This window comes from Ambystoma mexicanum, chromosome 7p, assembly GCF_040938575.1.
Source record: "Ambystoma mexicanum isolate Mex_15411 chromosome 7p, UKY_AmexF1_1, whole genome shotgun sequence".
Lineage (NCBI taxonomy): Eukaryota > Metazoa > Chordata > Amphibia > Caudata > Ambystomatidae > Ambystoma > Ambystoma mexicanum.
This window is the reverse complement of record NC_090939.1, coordinates 746,918,554-746,942,661: the sequence shown is the minus strand read 5'-3', so window position 1 is coordinate 746,942,661 and position 24,108 is coordinate 746,918,554. Positions and strand designations below refer to the sequence as shown.

Sequence of the window (24,108 nt, the reverse complement as noted above, 5' to 3'; positions counted from 1 at the left end):
GCCCAGTACAGCAGCAAGGACAAATTGCTCTGTACCAGTGTGCCCCTCACATGACCACTGATGCCCATTTGCAGGCAACTCTGGGAGAGGAACACTGGATAGAGTGGCGTTCCTGAGAGAACCAATCAGACGGTAGGTTCTTGAGCTCTGGGGTGGTGGCCTGCCTCCAAAGAATCTATTGCAGATTTTGCAGAGGTCATCATCCAACAAGTATCCTGTGACTGTCCCCTTTCTCACCAGCAGCAGTGTGTCTCGTGTTCCGTTCTCAATGGTGCTGACCAATGACAGTGTGTTAAATTTCCGACAGTCAGCACAAATGTTACTTCAATAATGACATGTTGTTCTGGGGTGCAGTGTGAATAAATTTGGTACCACATGGGGAGGCATTGTAATGGAAAACTGCTAAACTGTTTGCTTCAATTACGCTTCACTAATCAACCTAAACTTCGAGGAGCTGATGTCCACAAACCAATGAAATCCCTGGGAAACAGAAAAGGTGAATTCTCCACCTTGCAAGTGTTTCGATTGATTTTCAACCATTGTATTCCTTGGTATAAAACTACTGTTCGTATTCCATTCAGATGTCAGCCTTTCGATCAGAGCCTATCCACTATTCTGTCTGATTTGTGCTCACCCAGCTGTAATAAACAGTGTTGCTTCTTGCCCGGTGTTTGCTCTACTTTTTGAGTATGTGTTTTTTTTTGTTATGCTCTAATTTTGGACCCCTGACTACATTTTCATGAAAGGGATATCCAGTGACTATGCTGGCATAGACGGTGGCTGGAGGCTCGTGACACTGATTTACATTCACCGTCATAGGTATAGATTGTGACTGCAGGTTCATCAAAGTGATTTACAGCCACCATACTGGCAATCATTGTGGCTGCAGCTTCATGGAAGAAATTTACAGTGGCCACACTGACATATATTGTGGCCACATCTTCCTGAAGATTTATAGTGACCATATTTACATAAATTGTGGGCACAGTTTCATGAATGTTTTTTTACAGTGACAATTACTGGCATAGATTGTGTCGTATCTTCATGAAAGTGTTTTACAGCGACCATACTGGCATAGATTGTGGGCACAGCTGCATGAAATTGTCTTACAGTGACAATCCTGTTGACACCGACATTACAAAAATGTAAAAAAATGTGTCTGTGTCCTATTAGTGACTTGGCTGGATCTTTCATGTGTTACATTAAATAGCATATTTTGTGGCTTTTGACCCCATTTTCCTTAACAAGTGTGCTGTAAAAGCCACCATTTCAACACATCTTAAAAATTCTGCTACTCCTCTTGCTTGCTAGCGGTCACTTTTACCAATTTATGGTAAAGATGAACACCCCATCCCCTGAAAATATTCAACTGTTACCACTGACCTTGAATCATTCAAGTGTTTACAATGTTAATACCGACCCAGGAGGTGTCCTTTCCCATGACACTAAATGCTGCCTCTGCTACTGGCCACAACTGGCATACATATAGTAAATTTGCTGGTTGCAAGCAATCGTTTCTCTACGAAACAGAAGAAACAAATCTGTAGTCTTCTGCTCTATATTATTAGGAATATATTTTATCCAAATCATACTGCCTGGTCGCCCTCTAGTGTCTTGCCAAAATAAAACATGAGAAAGTCAAGTTGGCACCACTGCTAAAAACACGAATGTTATATGAATGCTTAGGAAAATTGTTACAAATGAAATAAAGAAAAGGGCCATTATGGGTGTTTTGTAGGCACTGTTTCTTAAAACTGTGTTTTAGTGATAAAATAATGCCCATTATGACCGTTGGAGAGATACGAGTTCAGTTGTCACTAGTGTCAGCAGGAAATGCATACCTTACCCATGAACAATGAACATTGCAATAAAACGAACTCGCCCAGCCAGGAGAGTCCTGCGATGGAACTCTTGGGTGACCCCCTGCGTCTCTCCTTGCCTCTCAATCTCCACCCCTGTCCAGGACCTGGACATCCCAATTCAGAGTCACGTGTTCCACTGTTCTCACTCATTGTGCAAGGCCTTCTCTGTGCACTTTCGCAGATTGCGCCCAGAAACTTTGATCCTTCCCGTCCACTTTGCACAAATGCCTCTGCTCGCGCTCTTGTTTACTTTGCAGAAGCATTATTTATCTTTTTTACTTACTTTGCACAAGTACTGGAACATACAGCGCTGCAAAAGGCTGTTGTGCGGTACTTGATGCACCTTAACTCGGACAAGGTTTACGCGCTTTGATATGATATGATAGTTTATTTATATAGCGCCTATACACAATGAGCCTCATTATGAGGCCGGCAGTAAGGGGTTAACAGCACTGGTAAGGATGCTGGTGCCGTTAACCCCTTACCGCTGTATTCCAAGTACCGTTAGTGGGTCCCACTAAGGCCGGCTGGTTTTACCAGGAGCCGCTAAGGGAGCAGGGAGCTAATAACTGGACCGCTATTTGTGGGCCCGTTATTAGCTCCTTCCCCATTCGCATTGAGCCCTATGGGAGCTCGAATGGGAAAGGGGAATGGTTTTCAGAATGGGGACTTACCGGGTCCTCCAAGGTTGGAATGACCCGGTAAGTCCCCATACTGAGAACCCGGACCTGGTATGCAGTATGGGGGTAGCCACGGCGCTAATAGCACCATGGCTACCTCCATACTCGTAATGAGGCCCAGTGTGTTTCAAAGCGCTTCAAGGCAAGGGAGGGAACAAGGTAAAATACAATGACATTCTTACAGGCCATGAACAGTAAGGATGTGAAATTAACTATCGTACTCGGCCTGACGACATTTCAGATAGTGCAAAAGCTAAGACATAGATAACGAAGGGAGGAGGAGAGTGCGAAGGAAACAGAAACAGACAGGCGACTACTGTACTAGGCCTGACAACATTTCTGGTAGAGCCGGAGAAAAACAAAAGGGGAGGGAGAGGGGTGCAGAAAGGTAGGGGAGGAACAAAACAAGCGACTATCATACTAGGCCTGACGACATTTCAGATAGTGCTGGAGGTGGGGTGGGGAAGAAAAAAACGGTAAGGGGATGGACAGACGAGGTTGCTATCATACTAGGTCCAGGGACAGTTCTGATAGAGTAAGTGCATAGAAGAAAGTAAGGGGAGGAGATATGAAAAGGTAGAATGGAAAGGAGGAGAGAACAGAGAGTTAGCAGTCAAAAGAGTGGAGAAGTAAGAAGGGAGAGTGAATACATTTGCAGAAGTCAGTAGTAACACATAGGCCCTCATTCCAAGGTGGGCAGTAAGGGGATGGACAGATGAGGTTGCTATCATACTAGGTCCAGGGACAGTTCTGATAGAGTAAGTGCATAGAAGAAAGTAAGGGGAGGAGATATGAAAAGGGAGAATGGAAAGGAGGAGAGAACAGAGAGTTAGCAGTCAAAAGAGTGGAGAAGTAAGAGGGGAGAGTGAATACAATTGCAGAAGTCAGTAGTAACACATAGGCCCTCATTCCAAGGTGGGCAGTAAGGGATACCGGGCACCGGTAAGGAGACCGGTGCCGGTAATCCCTTACCGCCCTACTACAAGATCCCTTAGCGGGTCCCACCATTAACGGCTGGTCTGACCATCCTTTGTGGACGGGACCCGTTAAGGAACCAGGGCGCAAATAACGGGCTTGCAAGTCGCGAATGGCATTTTCAATGGGGACTTACCGGTCCCGCAAAGGTCAGACTACACTGGTAAGTCCCCATTGAACTATACCGGTGCCGGACCCGTTATTGGTGGCAGTCATGGCGCAAATTGCGCCATGACTACCACCAACCACGGAATGAGGGCCATAATGTTGCAAGCCTGGATACAAGATGAAGATGGGAACAGCATGATTCAGGGCCACTATGAGTCCAAGATGCAAAGGAAATTCAGCATGAGAGTTGAGAAAGGGTGACGCACCGTGAATCAATGAAGTCCATAAAAGTCAAATCGAGCATTGGCCACAAGATGGTGATGGGGAAACCAGAATGTATCAGGACAGACGTCTTATTTGAGACGGTTGGGAGCTAGCGCAGTATAAAAAACCTGATATGACGACTCAGCAATTTAACAGGTCACCCCAGATATGTGTGTTCACTCTTCCAGACACAGGTCAGTACCTTGGCAGGGCAGCCTCCCCCCTTCCTGCTTTTCAAGTCGGCACTTTAATTGCCATTACATTATGTGAAACTGACACTGATCATTACAGGGCTTAGAAGCAAGAAGAATTAAATATTAAATATTTCCTAGTTATCTCCCAGTTTCCCTCTCTCCACTTTCACTCTCCTTGCGTTCTCTCCCAGTTTCCCTCTCCGGTCTCACTCAGTTTCTCTCTTGTCTCTTTTTCTCCCACATTCCCTCTCCCTTTGCCTCTACGTCTCCCAGATTCCCTCTCTCCTTTATCTCTCCCAGTTTCCCTCTCCCCTCTAGCTCTCCCAGTTTCCGCTTCCCACTTATTCTCCTAGGTCCCCTGTCCCCTTCATCTATCCCAGTTCACTCTCCACTCTCTCCCAGTTTCCTTCTCCCCTATTTCAATTCCTGTTTCCCTCTCTCCTCTGTCTCTCTCGGTTTCACTCTCCCCTCTACCTCTCCTAGTTTCCTCTTCTCTACTCTATCTCCCCCAGTTTCTTTCTCATCTCTGTCTCTCCAGGCTTCCCTCTTTCCACGATCTCTTCCACTTTTTCCCTCCCAGTCTCACCCTCCCCTGGCTCACTCAGTTTCTGTCTCCCCTACATTTCTCCCAGTTTTCCTCTGCCTCTATCTCTCCCAGATTCCCTCCCTCCCGTATCTCTTCCAGTTTCCCTCTCAACCCTCTTATCTCATCCACTTTCCCTCTCTCCTCTTTATCTCCCAGTTTCTCACTCGCCTCTTTCCCTCCAGTTTCGCCTCTTCCCTTCATCTCCCCAAATGCCCCTCTCCTGTCCATCTCTCCTAGTTTCCCTCTCCCCAATTTCTCTTTCTGTTTTCTTTTCCCTCTGTCTCTGCCAGTTTCCTTTGCGCCTTTATCAGTTTCCCACTCCCTTCTCGTTCCCCTTCCTCTATCCCAGTTTCCCATTTCCTGCTTTCTCTCCCAGTTTCCCGCTTCCCCTTTTCTCTTCCTGCCATCCTCTCTCCTCTGTCTCTCCTAGTTTCCCCTTTCCCTCTGTCACTCGCAGTTTACCTCTCCTATCTCTCCCAGTTCCACTCTCTCCTCTATCTCGTCCAGTTTCCCTCTCACCTATGTTGCTCCCGATTTCCCTCTCTCCTCTGTCTCACCTAGTTTTCTACTCGCCTCTGTCGCTCCCAGTTTGCCTCTCCTCTCCCAGTTTTCCGCTCTTTTCTATCTCTCCATTTTTTTGCTCTTTTCTATTTCACCCAGTTTCCCTCTTCCCTCTTTCTCTTCCAGTTTCCTTTTTCCCTCTGTCTCACCCAGTTTCCCTCTCTCCTCTGTCTCACCCAGTTTCCTTCTCTCCTCTGTCTCACCCAATTTCCCTCTCTCCTCTCTCTCACCCAATTTCCCTCTCTCCTCTGTCTCACCCAGTGTCCTTCTCTCCTGTCTCTTCCAGTTTCCTTCTCTCCTCTTTCTCACCCAGTTTCCTTCTCTCCTCTGTCTCACCCAGTTTCCCTCTCTCCTCTGTCTCACCCAGTTTCCTTCTCTCCTCTGTCTCACCCAGTTTCCTTCTCTCCTCTGTCTCACCCAGTTTCCCTCTCTCCTCTGTCTCACCCAGTTTCCTTCTCTCCTCTGTCTCACCCAATTTCCCTCTCTCCTCTGTCTCACCCAGTTTCCCTCTCTCATCTGTCTCACCCAGTTTCCCTCTCTCCTCTGTCTCTTCCAGTTTCCTTCTCTCCTCTGCCTCACCCAGTTTCCTTCTCTCCTCGGTCTCACCCAGTTTCCCTCTCTTCTCTGTCTCACCCAGTTTCCTTCTCTCCCCTGTCTCACCCAGTTTCCCTCTCTCCCTTGTCTCACCCAGTCTCCTTCTCTCCTCTGTCTCACCCAGTTTCCCTCTCTCCTCTGTCTCACCCAGTTTCCTTCTCTCCTCTGTCTCTTCCAGTTTCCTTCTCTCCTCTGCCTCACCCAGTTTCCGTCTCTCCTCGGTCTCACCCAGTTTCCCTCTCTTCTCTGTCTCACCCAGTTTCCTTCTCTCCTCTGTCTCACCCAGTTTCTCTCTCTCCCTTGTCTCACCCAGTCTCCTTCTCTCCTCTGTCTCACCCAGTTTCCCTCTCTCCCTTGTCTCACCCAGTCTCCTTCTCTCCTCTTTCTCACCCAGTTTCCTTCTCTCCTCTGTCTCACCCAGTTTCCCTCTCTCCTCTGTCTCACCCAGTTTCCTTCTCTCGTCTGTCTCACCCAGTTTCCCTCTCTCGTCTGTCTCACCCAGTTCCCTTCTCTCCTCTGTCTCACCCAGATTCCTTCTCTCCTCTCTCACCCATTTTCCTTCTCTCCTCTGTCTCACCCAGTTTCTCCTCTGTCTCACCCAGTTTCCCTCTCTCCTCTGTCTCACCCAGTTTCCTTCTCTCCTCTGTCTCACCCAGTTTCCCTCTCTCCTCTGTCTCACCCAGTTTCCTTCTCTCCTCTGTCTCACCCTGTTCCCCTCTCTCGTCTGTCTCACCCAGTTTCCTTCTCTCCTCTGTCTCACCCAGATTCCCTCTCTCCTCTGTCTCACCCATTTTCCTTCTCTCCTCTGTCTTACCCAGTTTCCCTCTCTCCTCTGTCTCACCCAATTTCCTTCTCTCCTCTGTCTCACCCAGTTTCCCTCTCTCCTGTGTCTCACCCAGTTTCCCTCTCTCCTCTGTCTCACCCAGTTTCCCTCTCCCCTCTGTCTCAACCAGTTTCCTTCTCTCCTCTGTCTCTTCCAGTTTCCTTCTCTCCTCTGTCTCTTCCAGTTTCCTTCTCTCCTCTGTCTCACCCAGTTTCCTTCTCTCCTCTGTCTCACCCAGTTTCCCTCTCTCCTCTGTCTCACCCAGTTTCCTTCTCTCCTCCGTCTCACCCAGTTTCCCTCTCTCCTCCATCTCACCCAGTGTCTTTCTCTCCTCTGTCTCACCCAGTTTCCTTCTCTCCTCCGTCTCACCCAGTTTCCCTCTCTCCTCTGCCTCACCCAGTTTCCTTCTCTCCTCTGTCTCACCCAGTTTCCTTCTCTCGTCTGCCTCACCCAGTTTCCCTCTCTCCTCTGTCTCACCCAGTTTCCCTCTCTCGTCTGTCTCACCCAGTTTCCCTCTCTCCTCTGTCTCACCCAGATTCCTTCTCCCTTCTGTCTCACCCAGTTTCCTTCTCTCCTCTGTCTCACCCATTTTTCTGATCCTCTCTGTCCCAGGTTTCTCGCTCTTTTCTATCTCGCCCTGTTTCTCTCTCAACTACCGAAAGATGCTGTTTCTTTCACCGCTCATCAAGCATCTTTGTTTGTATGCTCCTCAATGCTTCTCTCATTTATCTCCCTTGCGTATCTTATTATTTTCCCTTCTGTCTCCATGCCGTCTCCACTTCCCCGCTTGCTCTACCTCAGAGCCCACTCTTTCACTTTCTGGCCCACCATTCTATGTATGCACCTCCCCCTCTTTGTCTGGCGACCACTAGCTCTAACTCGCTCACCTTCTCTAGCTGTTTCTTTCATTCTACCATCTTCCTCACCCTCTTTCTATATGTGTTATTCTTTCTTTCCATTTGCTGCCATTTTTTATTTTGTTTTATCTCACGCTGCTTCTTTCTCGTTTCCTTTCCGCTTGTGTCCTGAGTTTTTTTCATCTCTCAATTTTTCTTTCTTTTTTGCTTTGTCGTTCTCTTGATTCCATTATTTTTCCTTTATATTTGTTAATCAACGTGCTTTCTCTCTTTTAGATGTTCTTTATAATTTGCTGCTCTGTTCTTTCTTCTTTTTCTTCATTCCATCGTTATTTTGCATTTTTAACCCACCCTTTCCCCTCTTTCCTGATTCTTCTTTACTCTCTCGGGCCTTCTTTCTAGTGTTGGCCATTAGGTGGCACTGTAAGCACTGCCTGTAAGCACAGCTATTGCATGGGAAGTAAATATAGGCGACAGTCTCCCGTTGTTTTCACGCAGTGCATTACTTTATGGAAATTACTTCGAAAATATACATATATTTGTGGGTTAAAGGGTGAAAGGGTGGTGGGTGGTGAAGGGGTAAGGTGGTTTTCTGGGGAACTACATAAAAAAAATACAATTTGAATTAAACATTCGAAAGTGATTTACACAAAGTTAATGACCACAAAGTAATGTATTCCGTTGAAATGACATGGAGTCATAGGCGAGAGATGGGATGTGGGGGCAGACCAGCCGGTGGGCGTTTTTTGCTTCCCCCACCCCCCACGCATCTATTGACTGTCCATGGCCATGCTGGGGCCTATGGCCCTTCCCACGAATACATGTTTTACTGTTATTAATTTATTTTTCCTCCTGCTTTCTCAATCTCAGTGGTGTTTTAGAAAACATACACCTGCCATTGGTAATTGCCATTTCCTCCTGCAAGTCGTTTTTGTGTGACATAGACATGCTTTCTGTGGCATAGCTTGGTGGATCGCTCACAAGTACAGTGCTCGCCTCAGGCAAGGTGGCAGTGTGCACTTTGCAAGTTTGAATCCCAACGCAGTCCTCCAACCTTCTGAGGTCAGTAAATGAAATACCAATAAATTGGCTGAAAATACCTGTTATAACAGCGCTTAGAAGGAAGGGAAATCGGGCTTAAAGCGCTTTATGGGAAAACAAATTATAATTAGGATTATCATTCGTGTTAATGTATGGAAGGTTTTAAGTCCTCCGATGAGCTTCGCCTATTGATGCATGGGAAGGCATGCTGATACGAGAAGGTAAGGTTATTAAAAAATTAAAACACACAAAAAGTCCATCTGTGGCCCTCGCACCTGTTACTTTTTGGTACAGAAGCTCTTCCCTAGCAGTGCCATTGCTTGCTACGTCCTACACTGGAGACTGCACTGTTAATCAACTTGCAAATGAATTTGTAAACCTGCCACATAATCACAATCCACAACATTTCCTATTAATATTGAAGCTTACATCCTGAAGCGCATCAGCAATTCTGGTTTCTCTAAATAATGTAGGGTACCTGCGGCATTGGCAGCAGTGTAATCCAAGCGACAGGGGGAGATAGCTGGGGATGCCTCTGCTGCCGGGGGTCAGTGTAGAATACCCGGGCCAGCCCTCCGCTAGGGTGCAATCCCTCTACACTCCTACCGAGCAGACCCTTCTACAAAGTCACTGCCCCCCCGAATAAGGGGATCCAATGTGGCCAATAAGGGAGTTGGGGTGGAGAGGAGAGTCGCCTAACTCCCATGGCCAGGCGATACGCATCTGCTAAGGTCCCATGTCTCGAGGTAGCCGAGCACCGCAGGTCCCGTCCGGCTCTCATGGGCATCCCTTTTCCAGCATCCATCTTGGATCAGCGACTATGCACCTAACATAGATACCAGTCTCGGGAGGATAGCTCAGGGGCAACGTGCTCGCCTTGGAAGCAAGACGACACAGAGCAACACAGGTGTGATCCCTGGGTCCGCGCTTAGACACCTCTGGGTATTAAGCGCGTTATAAATAACCTATCATATCATATCATAGCCACAAGTTCTCAAGGGGGAACGCGAGAATCCAAGGTAACAGACCTTGGTATCGGAAACCAGTTAATCAGTCAATACCTGTTGATTGTAGTAATTTAAGCTCACAGTGCAAATATAGTTGAAATCAAATCACATATATTTGCATTTATTAGAGCTTGTTAAGCGCTTTCGCCAAAGCGCTGTTCAATTGAATCATCCTGGTACAAACAGTATGCAATAAACAATGGTAAGAGGTAAAGGGAGAAAAGGGAATACAAAATAAGCTTGAGGGAGTAGAGAGAAGATGGGCTTTAAGACGGATGCGAAAGAGATGAAACAAAGGAGCAGAGTGGATTGGCAGAGGGAGAGAGTTCCATAGTTTAGGTGCAAGAAGTAAGAAAGAATGGAAGCGAGAAGGGGTCCAAGGAGGAGTAAGGGCGGCCAGGAGAAATTGTGATTCCGTCCGCACGATGCAGGAAGGGATATAAAGGGAGATAAGAGGAGAAAGATAGGGAGGGGCGAGGCCATGGAAGCACTTAAAGACAAAAACCAGAAAGTGAACTGGAGACGAGAGTCAAAGAAAAGAAATAGAAGAGATTGGGTGATAGATGTTCGTCGGACGAAGGAGAAAGAGAAGTCGAATGGCAGGATTATAAATAGAACGGAAACCTGTACAATGAGACGAGATCCTGAAAGGCCAACTAACAGGACAGTACAGTATACAATATGGGAAAAATAAATGAGACAATGGCCCTCATTACGACCCTGGCGGAAATCGTGGCGCAAAATGCACCATGGAGCACGGCGGAAAGCTGCCGATAGCGCCATGGGGGTTGGCGGATTTACCGCCCCATTCCGACCTTGGCGGGGCGGTAAATCCCCATTCCCCATTTTACCCTTCCCCATTCCCATTTTTGCCCCATAGGGTATAATGGGAGTGGGGAAGGCGTTAATTACGCCACCGTAAAATACGGTGGCGTAATTAACAACAAGGTCCCGTAGCGCCATGGATTTCTCCGCCCGGAAAAACCAGGCGGAAAACGCTCCATGGCGCTACGGGAACTCGTAGTAGGGCGGACGGGTCCGCCGCGAATACCGCTGGCGTAAACCCACTCCGCCAGGGTCGTAATGAGGCCCAATAAGTAGTTTGGTAGCTGAGAAACCTAAAAAAGGGCGATCGCGACAGAGATTATAAAGATGGAAGCAACAAACCTGAGCGGTGTTAGATATATTCGGAGAGAAAGAAAGAAAGAAAGAAAGGGATTAGAGATGAATGCAGGTTTTCAGCGAGAAGGCTAGGGGGTTAGGAGGGAAAAGCAGAGCGGGTGGAGGGGGAGGTTGAATATTAGCTGGAAAAAAAGAGGTCCTCATTTTTAGTAGAGTTAAGACGTAGAAAGTGAGAGGTCATCAAAGATTGGATAGCAGGGAGGCAGCTGGTGACAATAGTATGGAGAGAGTCAGGTAAGGATGAAAATGAGAAGAAAAGGTCGGTGTCATCAGCATAGAAACGGCAGGGTAGATTAAAGCAGGAAATGGGATCAGATAGCGGGATGGTGTAAAGGGAAAAGAGGAAGAGGAGGAAAAGAACTGGGCCATTAGGGATGCTGTGGTGCAAGGGGATAGTGGGATGGTGTAAAGGGAAAATTGGAAGAGGAGGAAAAGAACTGGGCCATTAGGGATGCTTTGGTGCAAGGGATGGGGAGAGAATGTGGAACCAGGCCAGGAGACAAGAATTAAACCATTTGTGAGCTTTGCCTGAAAACCCCAAAGAAAAGTGAGAGGAGAGAAGAAGAAAGTGATTGACAGTGTCGAAAGCTGCAGATAAGTCTAAAAGAATAAGTACAGAGGATTGCTTAGAATGACTTGTGGAAAGGAGGGAATGGTGACGTAAGGAAGAGCAATCTCAGTAGAGTGGGCCGCGCGAAAGCCTGATTGTAGAGAGGGCAGGAGTGAGGGTGAGTTAAAGTGGGAAGATATTCGTTCTACATAGAGCAAAGATTCAGCTACGTAAAAAAAGAGACTTAATCAACTCTCCCTTAATTGGGAGTAGAATAAGAAAAATAACATAAAACGGCAGCAGTGTTCAGCTCATCGGAACCGTAACTGCACCAGCATTCTTCGGGACCATGGTCTGGCTTTTGGGGCGGTGGGTGGGATGCCGCCCCCCCTTCCAATGTGGAGCCCAGTGGGGTTCCCGATGCTCTGTCTAGTTTCAGAGGCTCTGATCCGCTATCTATGAGCTTATCAATGTCCCACCTTGGGCAAAAGTCATGACTTTGGTGAAAGTTGATTTTGCCTGTCAAGACCTACCCACAAGGCAGCAGATAATGGGAAATGCCACAAGGACATGGTCGTCTTCAGTGACCCTTTTACTTGTTAACTTCCAAATCTTCTCTGAAATTGCTTATTGTCACTGTGTGGTGTGCCATCTTGAGTTTAAAACGAGATTCCCACATCACCCACGGGTTGATTAATTTGCAGCACAAAAGGGAAAGTAAATCATTTTAAAACTTCACATAGTGTTCTGTCTATTTTAAAATGTAAAAAAAAGTTGTACGCTATTTGAACAAGTACACACTTTATTCACAAAATGTCCAACAAGCCAAATACCTGTTTCCAACAATGATAAAGGAAAGTGATTTTATTGTGATAATAGAACACTGAACAGTTGAAAGAGATCTCAGTGTGCCCCATGCTATGTGTGGATAGTACATCCAGTCCAGCCAGATTCCCATTTGGGCCTGGGCTGGGTAGTCATAGGAAAGTAGCCGCTTTTTCCTTTTTTATCCATAGCACTTTGCATTTGGAGATTTGTGGGTCTAACCTAATGGGAAAAGCAAAACTACAAAGAATGCAAAGTGGTGTTGACTGAAAAGGCAGGGCTATATGGAGTTTACATGGAACCAGTTAGTGATACTTTAGTTGGGTACTCTAGTTGGGTATTAACTAATCCACCCTACTCCTGCTCCTTCAACATATTTACTCAACCACGATACACGACTATGGGCTAACCAAATACACATACACAGACCAAGCATTAACTAACATTTGCTCTGAACATCCACAGACACTGGACCGACGCTCAGATGGAACATGCCAGTGCACACAATCCATAAAACACCAGTCAAACCACAAACGAGCACACTGAAATATACACCAACACAACTTTCTAATGCATACGGCAAACAACCACGACACTGGGCTCCCCAATATGGATACAAAAACCAGTGCGCACGATTATACTCCCACCCTAACCGCACATGACTCACACACCCAACAAAACATTAGTACACAACCAAGGCACTGAGCCGTACTCCTATGGTTACAAGCTGGGCCGCACAACCATCTTGCACGCAAGACAACACACACCGACGCCAGTTTCTCCTGGTGCTAAACCTATCCTATGATCCTATCCTCACTATCCTCTTTTCTTGAAGAGCCACGTGAGCGGCTGGAGACTACCCCTGGGTGGTAGCGGTGCATGGTATAAATCAGCATAACGTAACATACTAGAAGCCTTAGCGTTTAGTCCTCTCTCTCTGTAGATCCTCAAACTGTCCCATATCGGGCTAGGGTCTCTGCCAAACCTGGCACCCATCCTCATATCATTGTGCAAATCTGCTCCTTCTTGTCCTCCATTTATAATAGAAAAAGTAAACTGTAGAAGAAAGCAAAATGGCATGAAACAATAGACCAACACAAGGGCATTTCTACTAACAGCGCAATGAGACTATACAAATGGAAAAAAGGCACTATACAAATGACAAGTACAGTACAATACAAGTACTTTGTTTCTGCAAACCTTTGAGATAGGATTTTTAATGAAGGAGTCATGCTAAATGGCAAAAGTGGGCAGTTGTTGGTCAACATTATTAGCTTTGTTGACCGTTAAATCGTTCTTTAAGAGTGGTTACTTCAAATGCAGATTACTATTTTGTGGCTAGGCAATCTAAGGTTGGGAGTTAGGGAACATCAAATGTACACCCTCAGCTAAGATATCCGCTGAGGTTCCCCGCCCAGTCCAGCAGAATCTGCCTTTCAAATTCCCCATGAGCGTGAGGGATTGGATATAATACATGTCAGTTTATGGAAAGTGACCCTTTTGCACTTATACACTACCAAAACGTTTACCGTTATAAACAGGGTGGTCAGAAATAGAAAATACTACTTCTAGCACCAGGGGGGCACTCTTGCTTTTCTATTTCTAGCAAGGGCAGACACTGGAAAAAGGAAAAACATATATTTGTAGGTCGATTGTACAACAAATTCTCTCAAGACTAGATGCTTGCGCTAGAGGTAGAAAACCCTTTTCTTTTTCCAGTGCAAGATGGCCTGCTCTTGCTATAGACAGAAAAGGTGATTTTTCTATGGCTAGCTTCAACAGGCACCCACGCTTAAAATAGTATAAAAACAAGGCCCTGCTGGGATGGAAGCCTGCCCTCCTCTGCATGGCCCTTGTCTGCTTCAAACCCAGGACCTTTTCGGCCATAAATCTCTGGAAAATGTTGACGTTTCTAGAGACCTCAAACCACCTGAACTGTCAGTGGTTGGACTTTCCCTTCAACTGGTTCAGGCATGAATAATAATGACAGATACATCCTGCAAATGTTGAGCAATATGTTGGAAAATATGAAGACACAGCAATAGTAGTATGCTATAGATATTATTCATTTAAAAAGGTGCCAATTCTAGACTCTTCACTCTTTCCTCTTTAGTTAGGTACGCCCATTGCCTGTTGGGAAATCATCTCGCAGTCACACCATTGCCACCAATATTACAGCGTATGCTATACCTCTGCTCAAGACGTGCAACCTCTGAATTCCCTAAAGGCTTTGGTCAAGGCAAATTTAGTGCACAGCTTCCCGATCTTCTTATGCCCAAACACGGTGAGGTGTAGGTTGACCGCTCAAGATTCCCTGGTTTTGAAGCATGTCAGGCACTCACCACTTAAAGCTGCTGTTTCTGTCCTGATTTCACATGCTTTTTTAGTGGCAATGGCATTTCACTAAAGCAAGCCACAGAGAAACCTTCTCAACCGTTGCTATCCTCCCACCTTCGCTCCATGTGGCGCCTTCTTCGCCGATTGGAAAGACGGCTTCAATCTAAAACCACATCTGCTCATTCTTCCTACTTCTCCTATAATACTCTTTATGACTACTGTCTACTCTCTGAAAAGTGTGCTTACTTTCCTGATCTTCACACTCAATCCATCCTAGGTTTCTTTTTCAAACTTGTGCACGCCTCCTCTATTAAGATATTGAAGCCTCTCTTCCTCTAGGCACATCGCCTCCCCACCATGCTCCTTCTGCTTCCATTTCTCACTTTGTTCCTGTTTCCAATACTGATGTTCTTCTTCTACTGGGCCCACCCTACTGCTTCTCCCACTGGCCCAATTCCGTCTGCTCTTATACCTAAGGTCTATCCTTTTCTTATACCCTATCTTGTCTCTTTTTTTAACATCTGTCTCTCTACGTCAATTTTTCCTGCATCCTTTAAACATGCATCTATTATTCCTATCTTTAAAAAATCTACAGCTAACCCCTTGTTCGTCTCTAATTTCCGTCCTATGTCTCTCCTAGTCTATTTTTCTAAACGTTTAGAGCGTCTTGTTTATTCGCAGATCTTGTTATTTGTCACTGATCTTTCTCTTCTTCCTCGATTTCAGTCTGGTTTTCGTCCCCTCCATTGAAACTGCCATGATCTCTGTGCTCAATTCCCTTTTCTCAGTTTGTTACTCTAAACATACATCTTTACTTATTCTTCTTGATTTATCTGCTGCATTCACCACAGTGGATCATGCTTTGCTTCTGGCGTCACTTTCTTCTTTTGGTCTCAAGGATTCTGTTCTTTCTTGGTTTAACTCCTATCTGACTAACCAAACTTTTTCTGTTTCCTGGGAGGGCAAGACCTCTACGCCTTTCCCGTTTAACCACGGGTTACCTCAAGGGTCAGTTCTAGGCCCTTTCTTTTCTCGTTATACACATCACAGCTTGCTGCTAGTATCTCCTCCTTTGGTCTTTCATATCACTTCTATGTGGACGATACTCAACTATTTCTATCCTTTTCTTCTTTTACTCTGGATATTCACCACACTCTCACAACGTGTCTCCCTGCCATCATATCTTGGATGTCTTGTCATTTTTTCACCCTTAATGCAGGGAAGACGAGGTCCTGTTCTTCCCTGCAAACACTATTTTGCCACATCTTCCAGCCCTGTTTATATACTTCCCACCCTCTAACCTCCCAATTTCTACTACAGCCTGTAATCTTGGTCTCCACTTTCACTCAAATCTTTCTTTTTCTCATCATATTTCTCTCACCTCTCGTTCTTGTCGTTTCCATCTTCACAATACCAGCAAAGTGTGTCCCTTTCTCACCTTGCAAGCATCTAAACTTATAATTCCATCACTGATCTTTTCCAGCCTCTTTTACTGTTTACTACTCTGTTTGGTCTTCCATGTTCCCCCCTTGCTCCTTCAAGATCAGTCTTTAACTCTTCCATACGTCTGCTGTGTCTTCTTCCCTATCAAGATTCTATTTCCTCTTCTCTCGCTACACTTGGTTGGTTACCTTTCCACTCTCAATCAAATTTCACTTCCTTTGTCTTGTTTTCAAATCCCTCTACGGTCTTGCCCCTAGCTACCTTGCTGTGCTCTTATCGTTCTCTTCTTGCGCCTCTCAACTGGAATGCTCTCCCACTTTCTCTTCATTCTATTACTGTCTACTCTCTTTTCGTGCCTCTTTAAAAGCTTTCCTACTGCAACACTCCCGACTGATCGTTATCTGGATTTTATTGATTGATTGTTTATCCATTTCTTATTGTACCGTATCCAGTTTTAAATGTTCAGCGTTTTGGCTTAAGACACTATATAAAATACAAAATACAAGTGCAGCTTTAGTCAAGCCTCTGGGCAACTCCCAAACAGGTGAAAGTGCCAGATGACTTAAGGCTCTGCCGGCCAACATAATTGAACCATGAAATCTTACCAGGTACAAATCAACCCTATGAGTGGTTCATAACACCCCATACATAAAAAGGAAGCAAAAGTAGCTCACCCGGTGGCCTTATGCTAACGTAGACTTTTATGGCTAGGTAGGTTGGAGTGTTCGGCATAAGGGGGCTTAGAGACAAAGGTTTCTTGCAACACAAATCCTCCAGTGCTTCCTCCGCATTAGGTCATAAAAATTAGCATCAAGATGCCACATACCACTGATTTTCTGGGACTGAGGTAAAGCGGCCCATTCTTTTTGGCCAGCCAGGAGTCTGTGGAAGTAAGCCTCAACCCAAGGCAGTCAAATGACGAGACATTCTCTGGCCTTACACTCTTAAGGAGTTAGCCCAACCTTCCTCCCATCAGCTCCACCTTAGATTTTACTTGTATTATAATAAATCCCCTCTTGCTGCAGAACATCTCAAGCCGCACAGGAGGCCTTCCTAGGCCAGGGGTGTTGTCATTATCTCAACATAATCTGGGAAATTCGCATGCATTAACATTAAAAACATTTTGTTTGTAAAGTATATAGGGTGGCTAAGGGAAGATATGTGGGGATGCAGGCAGAAGAAGTGGGTAAGGGTGGGGAAATACCGGGTGGATGAGGGGATTCTCAGCAGGGAAGAATTCGGAAAGGTAAAGGAAGGAAAATTGGCATCCTGTGGTCGGTTCGCTGTCCGTTGGGTAGCTTGCAGGGCAGGACTGACAGGTGATAAATAAAATCTAGATCGCATGTACAATCCCTGTCCATGCTAGCAGCACTGCGTCATCATCACAAACGTATATTGGCAACTTCCAACAACCCATGACTGGAGTTTAAGCTGGAAGGAACCGCAGCAGATCCTTTACCAGACTGTTGATGTAAAGATCAATAAACTGCAGGGAAAGACACATCCCTGCCTGGCCACCATTTGCACATTGAATCCATGTGTATTTTCCCTATTCTGGTCATACTTCCTAAGTGCTTTGCTCCCCAGGAATGATAGATGAACGCCATGCTCCTGATGATCCTGACACCCTAGAGATCTACACACTAGGTTGAACAGCAAGTCGTGGTCAATGAAAGCAAAGAGTTGAGACTCTCCCTTGGTGACCACATATGTGCAAATGATCAAATGTGATAAAAACAGTGATCCCTTGTACTTCTCAAAAGATGATTGGGCATCTACTACCACCCATTGCTTTAACCACCCAAACGAAGTCTGCACTATGCCCCAGTGGAGGCATCTGGTAAGGGTCTTGGCCTAGTGCATCCCATGTTCTTGCTGCCTGTAGCGTTTATTGAATATTGAAATAACTAAGACTTTTGTCCAGTTTATTTCTTTGTCAGGTTTATCACACGCAAAGCTAGCTCCCCAGGGAGCACCAATGTGTCTGCCGTACAGTAAAATCCAACAGAATACAAATATGTATGCACGTAATAACGAAACTAAATAGGACCATTTGTACTGCAAGTCAGTCATTTGATTAATCACATCATTAATATTTTAAATGTGTTAGTAGAGATGAATTCGCACAAGAACTGTTGTCAACTGCATGGCCATCGGTATCGCCCTCTGGGCTTTATCAAGGCAAGTGCATAATATACATCAAAGCAATAGTTAGTCCAGCCTTTTAAATTCCAAATGAGAAAGCATCCCAAGACGCGAAGGAAAAAGTGACAATCAACAAATATTCCATGGAATTACATTGCCCGTTTTGCAAAAATTATATTAGTTGGTCATTTAATTCCAAGGTTTAATCATACGTTAAATCCCACTAATGACATCTGTCATCCATAAAACATGGCCCAAGGAAGATGTGCACTCCACTGATCCTCACTTCTGCATTTCAGGATGGAGCTCAAGACACTCCTCTTCAAGGAATAGTTCCTCCTTAACACCTAGCTCCACATCCCTTCCGCTCCCTACCTAACCTGAGACTGGGCGATCTGCTCCCCCCCTGTTCCCTCTGCTCATTTCTTGTAGATCCATGGCTACCTCATTGCCCACCCACCCTCTTCCCCAATGCTAGCCCTCCACTCCCTTTTATTGACCCCTTGCAATCTGCTTCCCGCGCTGAGTGCTTTCCCCTATGACTTGTAAGGCAGTTTGTTGTTTCCCAAAGATAGGTCTGTGCCTGATCAATTCCCTGAATTTAATACTAAGACGAAGGATCTGTAGTTAATAAAAGAAAAACAACCATGAAGGAAGACCTTTATAAATGGACTAGCGTTGTCCGAGGTATGCCAATCAACAGGGCATTTCGCTATCTATACGGATAAGTAGTAAAGCCTGAACCACACTTCTAAAAACCTCCGTAGGGAGGAATAGGTTAATGGTTCTCAAAAGATGTGGTTGAAAGTAATCTGTCTATTCTCAACACTGATCTTAAAGTTAAGAGAATATTCTTGAAAAAAAAACAATAATTAACCGTCTGACTGTGTGAACTTGAAAACTTCCTGGGACAGCATTACATGTCAAAACAGCATTTGCCATGGAGCACAGCATGGATACACATGAGCCTGTTGTATGTCTCAACAGGCCAAGTGGAACGGCATACAGGCATGGGTCATTCATAGCTGATTGATTGAGGCTCGCTTGCACAACTTTTACAATCTAATGGTAATAGAAGCCAACTTTCCCCCAGCAGCCAAGACATTGGGCCTCATTACGAGTGCAACGGTAAGGGGTTAATGCCACCGGTAAGGATGCCGGTGCCGTTAACCCTTTAACGCTGCATTCCGAGGTTCCTTAGTGGGAGCCGCTAAGGGACCAGGGAGCTCATAACGGGCCCGCTATTTGCAGGCTTGTTATTAGCTCCTTCCCCATTCCCATTGATCCCTATGGGGGCTCGAATGGGAATGGGTCCGGGTTTTTTGAATGGGGATTTACCAGGTCCTCCAAGGTTGGAATGACCCGGTAAGTCCCCATTCAGAGAACCCAGACCCGGACACGACTTTGGAGGCAGCCATGGTGCTAATAGCACCAGGGCTACCTCCAAACTCATAATGACCCCCATTATCATCCCACCCTCCCCTCAGCCTTATTCCTCTGATGTCCTCCCTTCATCTTTCAAACAAGTTGGCGTTCCACTCCTCCCATCAAACCCTCCCACTAATAGATTTGTCTGTCAAATGCTGGCACTCTCACTCTTTGGAGGGTTGCAATTGTCCTCATTGGCAATTGCAGCCCTCCAAACACATTTAATTTCCAATGCTTTGTTTTTGATTCCACCAATTTTGACCACTTCCTGATTACCTTTAACAATCCACTAACCCGCTTTGCAACACTCTTGGCCGTGACTTCCTTTTCTTATCTCTGCTCCTTAGTACTCTCCCTCCCACCGTCAGCCCGCATAACTAAATGTAAATTCAAACCTGCCTCAATGGCTTCCTACCCAGACGAGGTTAGAATGTGTCTCCTAGTTCTCCATTCACTACTTACCAGCTCCATTGCCTTTGTGTTCTTCTACTCAGCATTTGCCAGTTTTTGAGCTCTACCATACTCCTTTTCCATTCACCCCCTCCAACCTATGCCCCCATCAGTTGAAGACAACTATGTAGCTCCATCTACCACTCTACGGCTCAACTAGCCTCCTACAAGAATTACTTTCTCACCCTCTCCAATGCCCTTGGCTTAACAAGATTGTCGTTCCATACAAATCTGATCTGCTTTCTTTACTTTTATCACTGCAAACTGCCCTTTACTTTCCAGGCCTTGCTCACCCCTTTCGCCCCCATTCCATCTCCTCCTCTCTGTCAGCCAATAACTATGCCTTATACTTCTGCACTAAAATTTGCAAAATAAGCAATGCTCTGTGTGCCTTTCTATGTCTCCTTCCTCTGACCTCCTTCTCCCCTCCAGCCCTTACTGTCACTCCTTCCACTTTACTATCATTCTCTACCACTTCCCATTTTGCGATTCTGCACTCCATCATTCATCTGTTTAAACCAAGGGCTCCTTCCCCTCATCTGTCTTTAAATGTCACTTACTTCTGACGCCTTTCCTGCTTAGTGCACAATAGCTACTTTCTAATAAACCTACAAAACAAATATGTGACCCTAGTAGCAGTTAGAACTATTAACATGTCTCTCTACTCCGCACTACCCCAAAATCCTACAACATGTAGGGGGTCATTACGACCCAGGCGGTAATTACGCCAACTTTACCACCATGGTGTAAACTACGTTTACACCATGGTGGATGGCGGATTTACCGCCCCATTCCAAGGTGAGTGGGGCGGTAAATCCCCATTTCCCATTTTCCCTTCCCCATTCCCATTTTTGACCCATAGGGCATAATGGGAGTGGGGAAGGCGCTAATTACGCCACCGTAAATTACGGTGGCGTAATTAGCATCATGGCGGGTTAGCGCCATGGATTTTAACGGCTCCTAAAAGCAGCCGTTAAAATCGGAATCAGGCGTTAAGGGTTAACGACGGCGTTAACCCTTAACGCCTGAGTTGTAATGAGGCCCGTAGACTTTGACTTTACCAATACTTACCTGGGGAGACGAAGCAAAACAAAGAGGTGATGGCTGGAAGGTTTAGAATGCATCTTAAACCTCTGGCAATTCCTCTGGGCAACCCTCCAGACCATCGTTCTTCGCCTGTTTTGCTTTGCTTAGTCACCCTGAGTGGCACAGGTATGCCCGGGCATGCCCAGACATGGACCCGGTGCTGATGAGGCACAACGAGGCGAAACATGTTTGGGGATGCTTGTGGTCTCATACAGAAGGGATGTGACCAAGCAGTTCGGGCTGCACTACCCTTCTTGGGGTGGTCCCAAGTCTGATTTGCATGTGGTCTTCCCCCTTTTGCAATGGCTTGGCAGGCACAGAACAATGGTCTGGAGAGTTGCCCAGAGCAATGCCAGAAGTTAAGATTAATTCTAAACCTTCCAGCCATCGCCTCTTTCGTTAGGTCCAAATAACATAACTGAATACTCTAAACTCTCATCAATTGTCACCCTCTTTGATCTCTCTGCTGCTTTCTGCAGCGTTACCCTTACCAACACTGGCGCCAGTGGTTGCTGACCGAATGGCCTCCTACCTAGCGCACTGATCCTTCTCTATCTTGTGGAACACTGGCACCTCGGTTCTGCCCCCGCTTCCCCCAGTGGGAGTTCATTAGGGGTCTGTTCTTGGCCACTCTGTACTTCGTCTCTTGATAAGCTACTCACTTCCTTTAGTTTCTCCTTGCACTTATTAGCCAATGTCTCCCAAATCATCTTCTCGTTCCCATCCTCCACCCATTGAACTATCCTCTGATATATCTACTGTCTCGCTGCCACCCACCACTGTAAGTCTTGATTCTTCTAAGATCATAGTCATAGACCTCCCAGCTCCCAATGCCATACCAGTCACCCCCGCCCGACCCCTTTCTCCTAGCATCCTTTCTCCATCACCCAAGGCCAACAACTATGGGATCTTCTTTAAAAGCAAACTAAAGCGCCAACAGTTCAATACTGCCACGGCTGCCAGAATAAATTACTGAATGTACATGATATCCATACCGCTCTGCTAAAGTCTTGATCCCCATTTTTGTTACTCAGATTTATTTACTATATTTTACCACAACAAAATACTTAACTTCTCAATTCTTAACTTTACACTCTTAACCAACGTCCACCCATCCCCCCCTCAACACCTTCAGAACATTGATCCCAGTTCAAATTCCTCCTCCTTGCGTTCCCATCCACTCATAGGGTGCCAGAATGCCCACCCGGCTAGCTCCACTTTCATGTGCTGCCCACCTGAGCCCTGTGAACTCAAACCCTGCCCAATCAGTCAGCTCTTCGTGCCCCCTGCTCTGCCTCTCCCTTCTGCTCCTCCCCACATCATGTCCCCTACTGAAGCTCCCTACCCCCAGATACTAAGAACTTAGCCAAGCTGCCTTACAGGCCTTCAAAGCTGTGCTCAAAAAAGCATCCCCTATGCAGGAAATGGGTGCTGGTAACCTAGAGTGACATCAGTGCGCCTCCCTCATGCCCTACTCTGCCCTCCCTGGAACCTTAATGTATGCCGGTAAGATAGCTCAGCGGGTCGCTGCTGCGATCTGAGCGTGATCTGCAGGTCGCAGGTTCAAATTCCGGCAAATTCCGGCAAAGCCAACTCAGCCTTTCATCTTTTCACGGTCAATAAACGAGTACCTGGGGCATATCATGACTTTTCTTTACCCGCAATAGCTATTTTGCCCGTTGGTCTGTTTCTGGGCATTCCCTTTTTCTTGGCTCTGTCTCTCAAGGTTCCCCTCCTTTACAGCGGCAAGTTACCCCCGGGTGATAGCCGCGCTATACTAAGTTCCCTTAACATAACATAACATCCTGATCATTGATTATTGCACGGCGCCACGTGCAGAGGGATTGCTCCTGTCACTCTTGCTTGTCTAAGGTAGAGCATTTCAGATTAAAGCCCTTGTCTTTCTCTTCAATAAATAAAAATCCAAAATCGCCACACTTGGCACGAGCCCCTCCGGCGTTCCTGTGAACAGAAAGCACGAAAGAGCCACCATGTTTTTAGACTTGGCCAACCACCCCTGTTTTTGTCAATCAAGTCTATGAGGTGGGTCGGTCGAATTTTGTCCCTCAGTGACCATGTTATTGCTTCGTTTTCGTTATGTTCTGTGTTATGGTTCTGGTTCATCAAATCATGTTCTTGCTAAAATGACTTTCTTTTTTTCTTTTGTCTTCTCTTCTGTTTATGTATTATTGCCATCAGATCACGTCTTGTACCAATTCATTAATTATTGGAAAGCGCTTTGGAATAAAGCACTGCATAAACAGATAAATAACCAATAAAGAAAATAACCAATAAGGAAAATACAATGCTCTAACCTTCTTCAGGCACCAAAGTGGCTTGCAGGAATATCCCTCACAGTCCCCTTTGTTGACAGTTACCCACAATGTTCTTGTATCCTTCCCTAGAGCGTCTGTTTTCCACATCCGCCAGGCCTCAGACTGCTATGACTTTATTAGAAATGTGTTTTTTTGCAGCGAGCCCTGAGCTTGGTACAATAGAGAGGAGCGTCCATCTTCCTTGAGGACATTTGCTGGTCAATCTTTTACACTCTTGCATTCTTTTCCCCTTAAGCCCTTGCGGTCCTCACAGCCACCTGACACTAGTAAGTGATCACGGCCAGCTTGGCCAAAAACTGAAAAAAGCCCCCAAAAAACGGCCAGAGACTTACTCGGTAATCTAAATGTCTGGCTTTGGGCGCCATTTTGAGCCTCCTGAAACCTAAGTGTAGGTATTGTGTTGGGCTCTGTAAGAGACTATTTCAATGGGCGCATGCCAACCATGTCCAGGAATTGGAAACAGACAGGGAAGGGCAGGGGCTACCTCAGAGCCATACATCCCCCCCCCCTGCAAACGATGGGATGACACAATCACCTGTACTAAAACACCTCTACCCTTGCCTCCCTGGTGGAACATACACACCGCATAGAATGGAGACGCATCAATAAGCAATCCCCGTACAAGGTCTAAGCGCGGAGACGCATCAATAAGCAATCCCCGTACAAGGTCTAAGCGCGATGGTGATGTTAAGACCGCTCAGAATTCGATCAATATCCCATTGGGCACCCAATGACCATTGGCCATATTCCCAGGGTGTACCAGGCATGCCCGAC

General features: G+C 46.0%; 1 protein-coding gene across 1 annotated transcript in view; it reads left to right on the top strand.

Moving 5' to 3' along the window:
• The window catches only part of SH3RF3 (SH3 domain containing ring finger 3), a 1,766,125-nt gene that overhangs the window by 1,718,842 nt on the left and 23,175 nt on the right, over window positions 1-24,108 (top strand). The window lies entirely within an intron of this gene.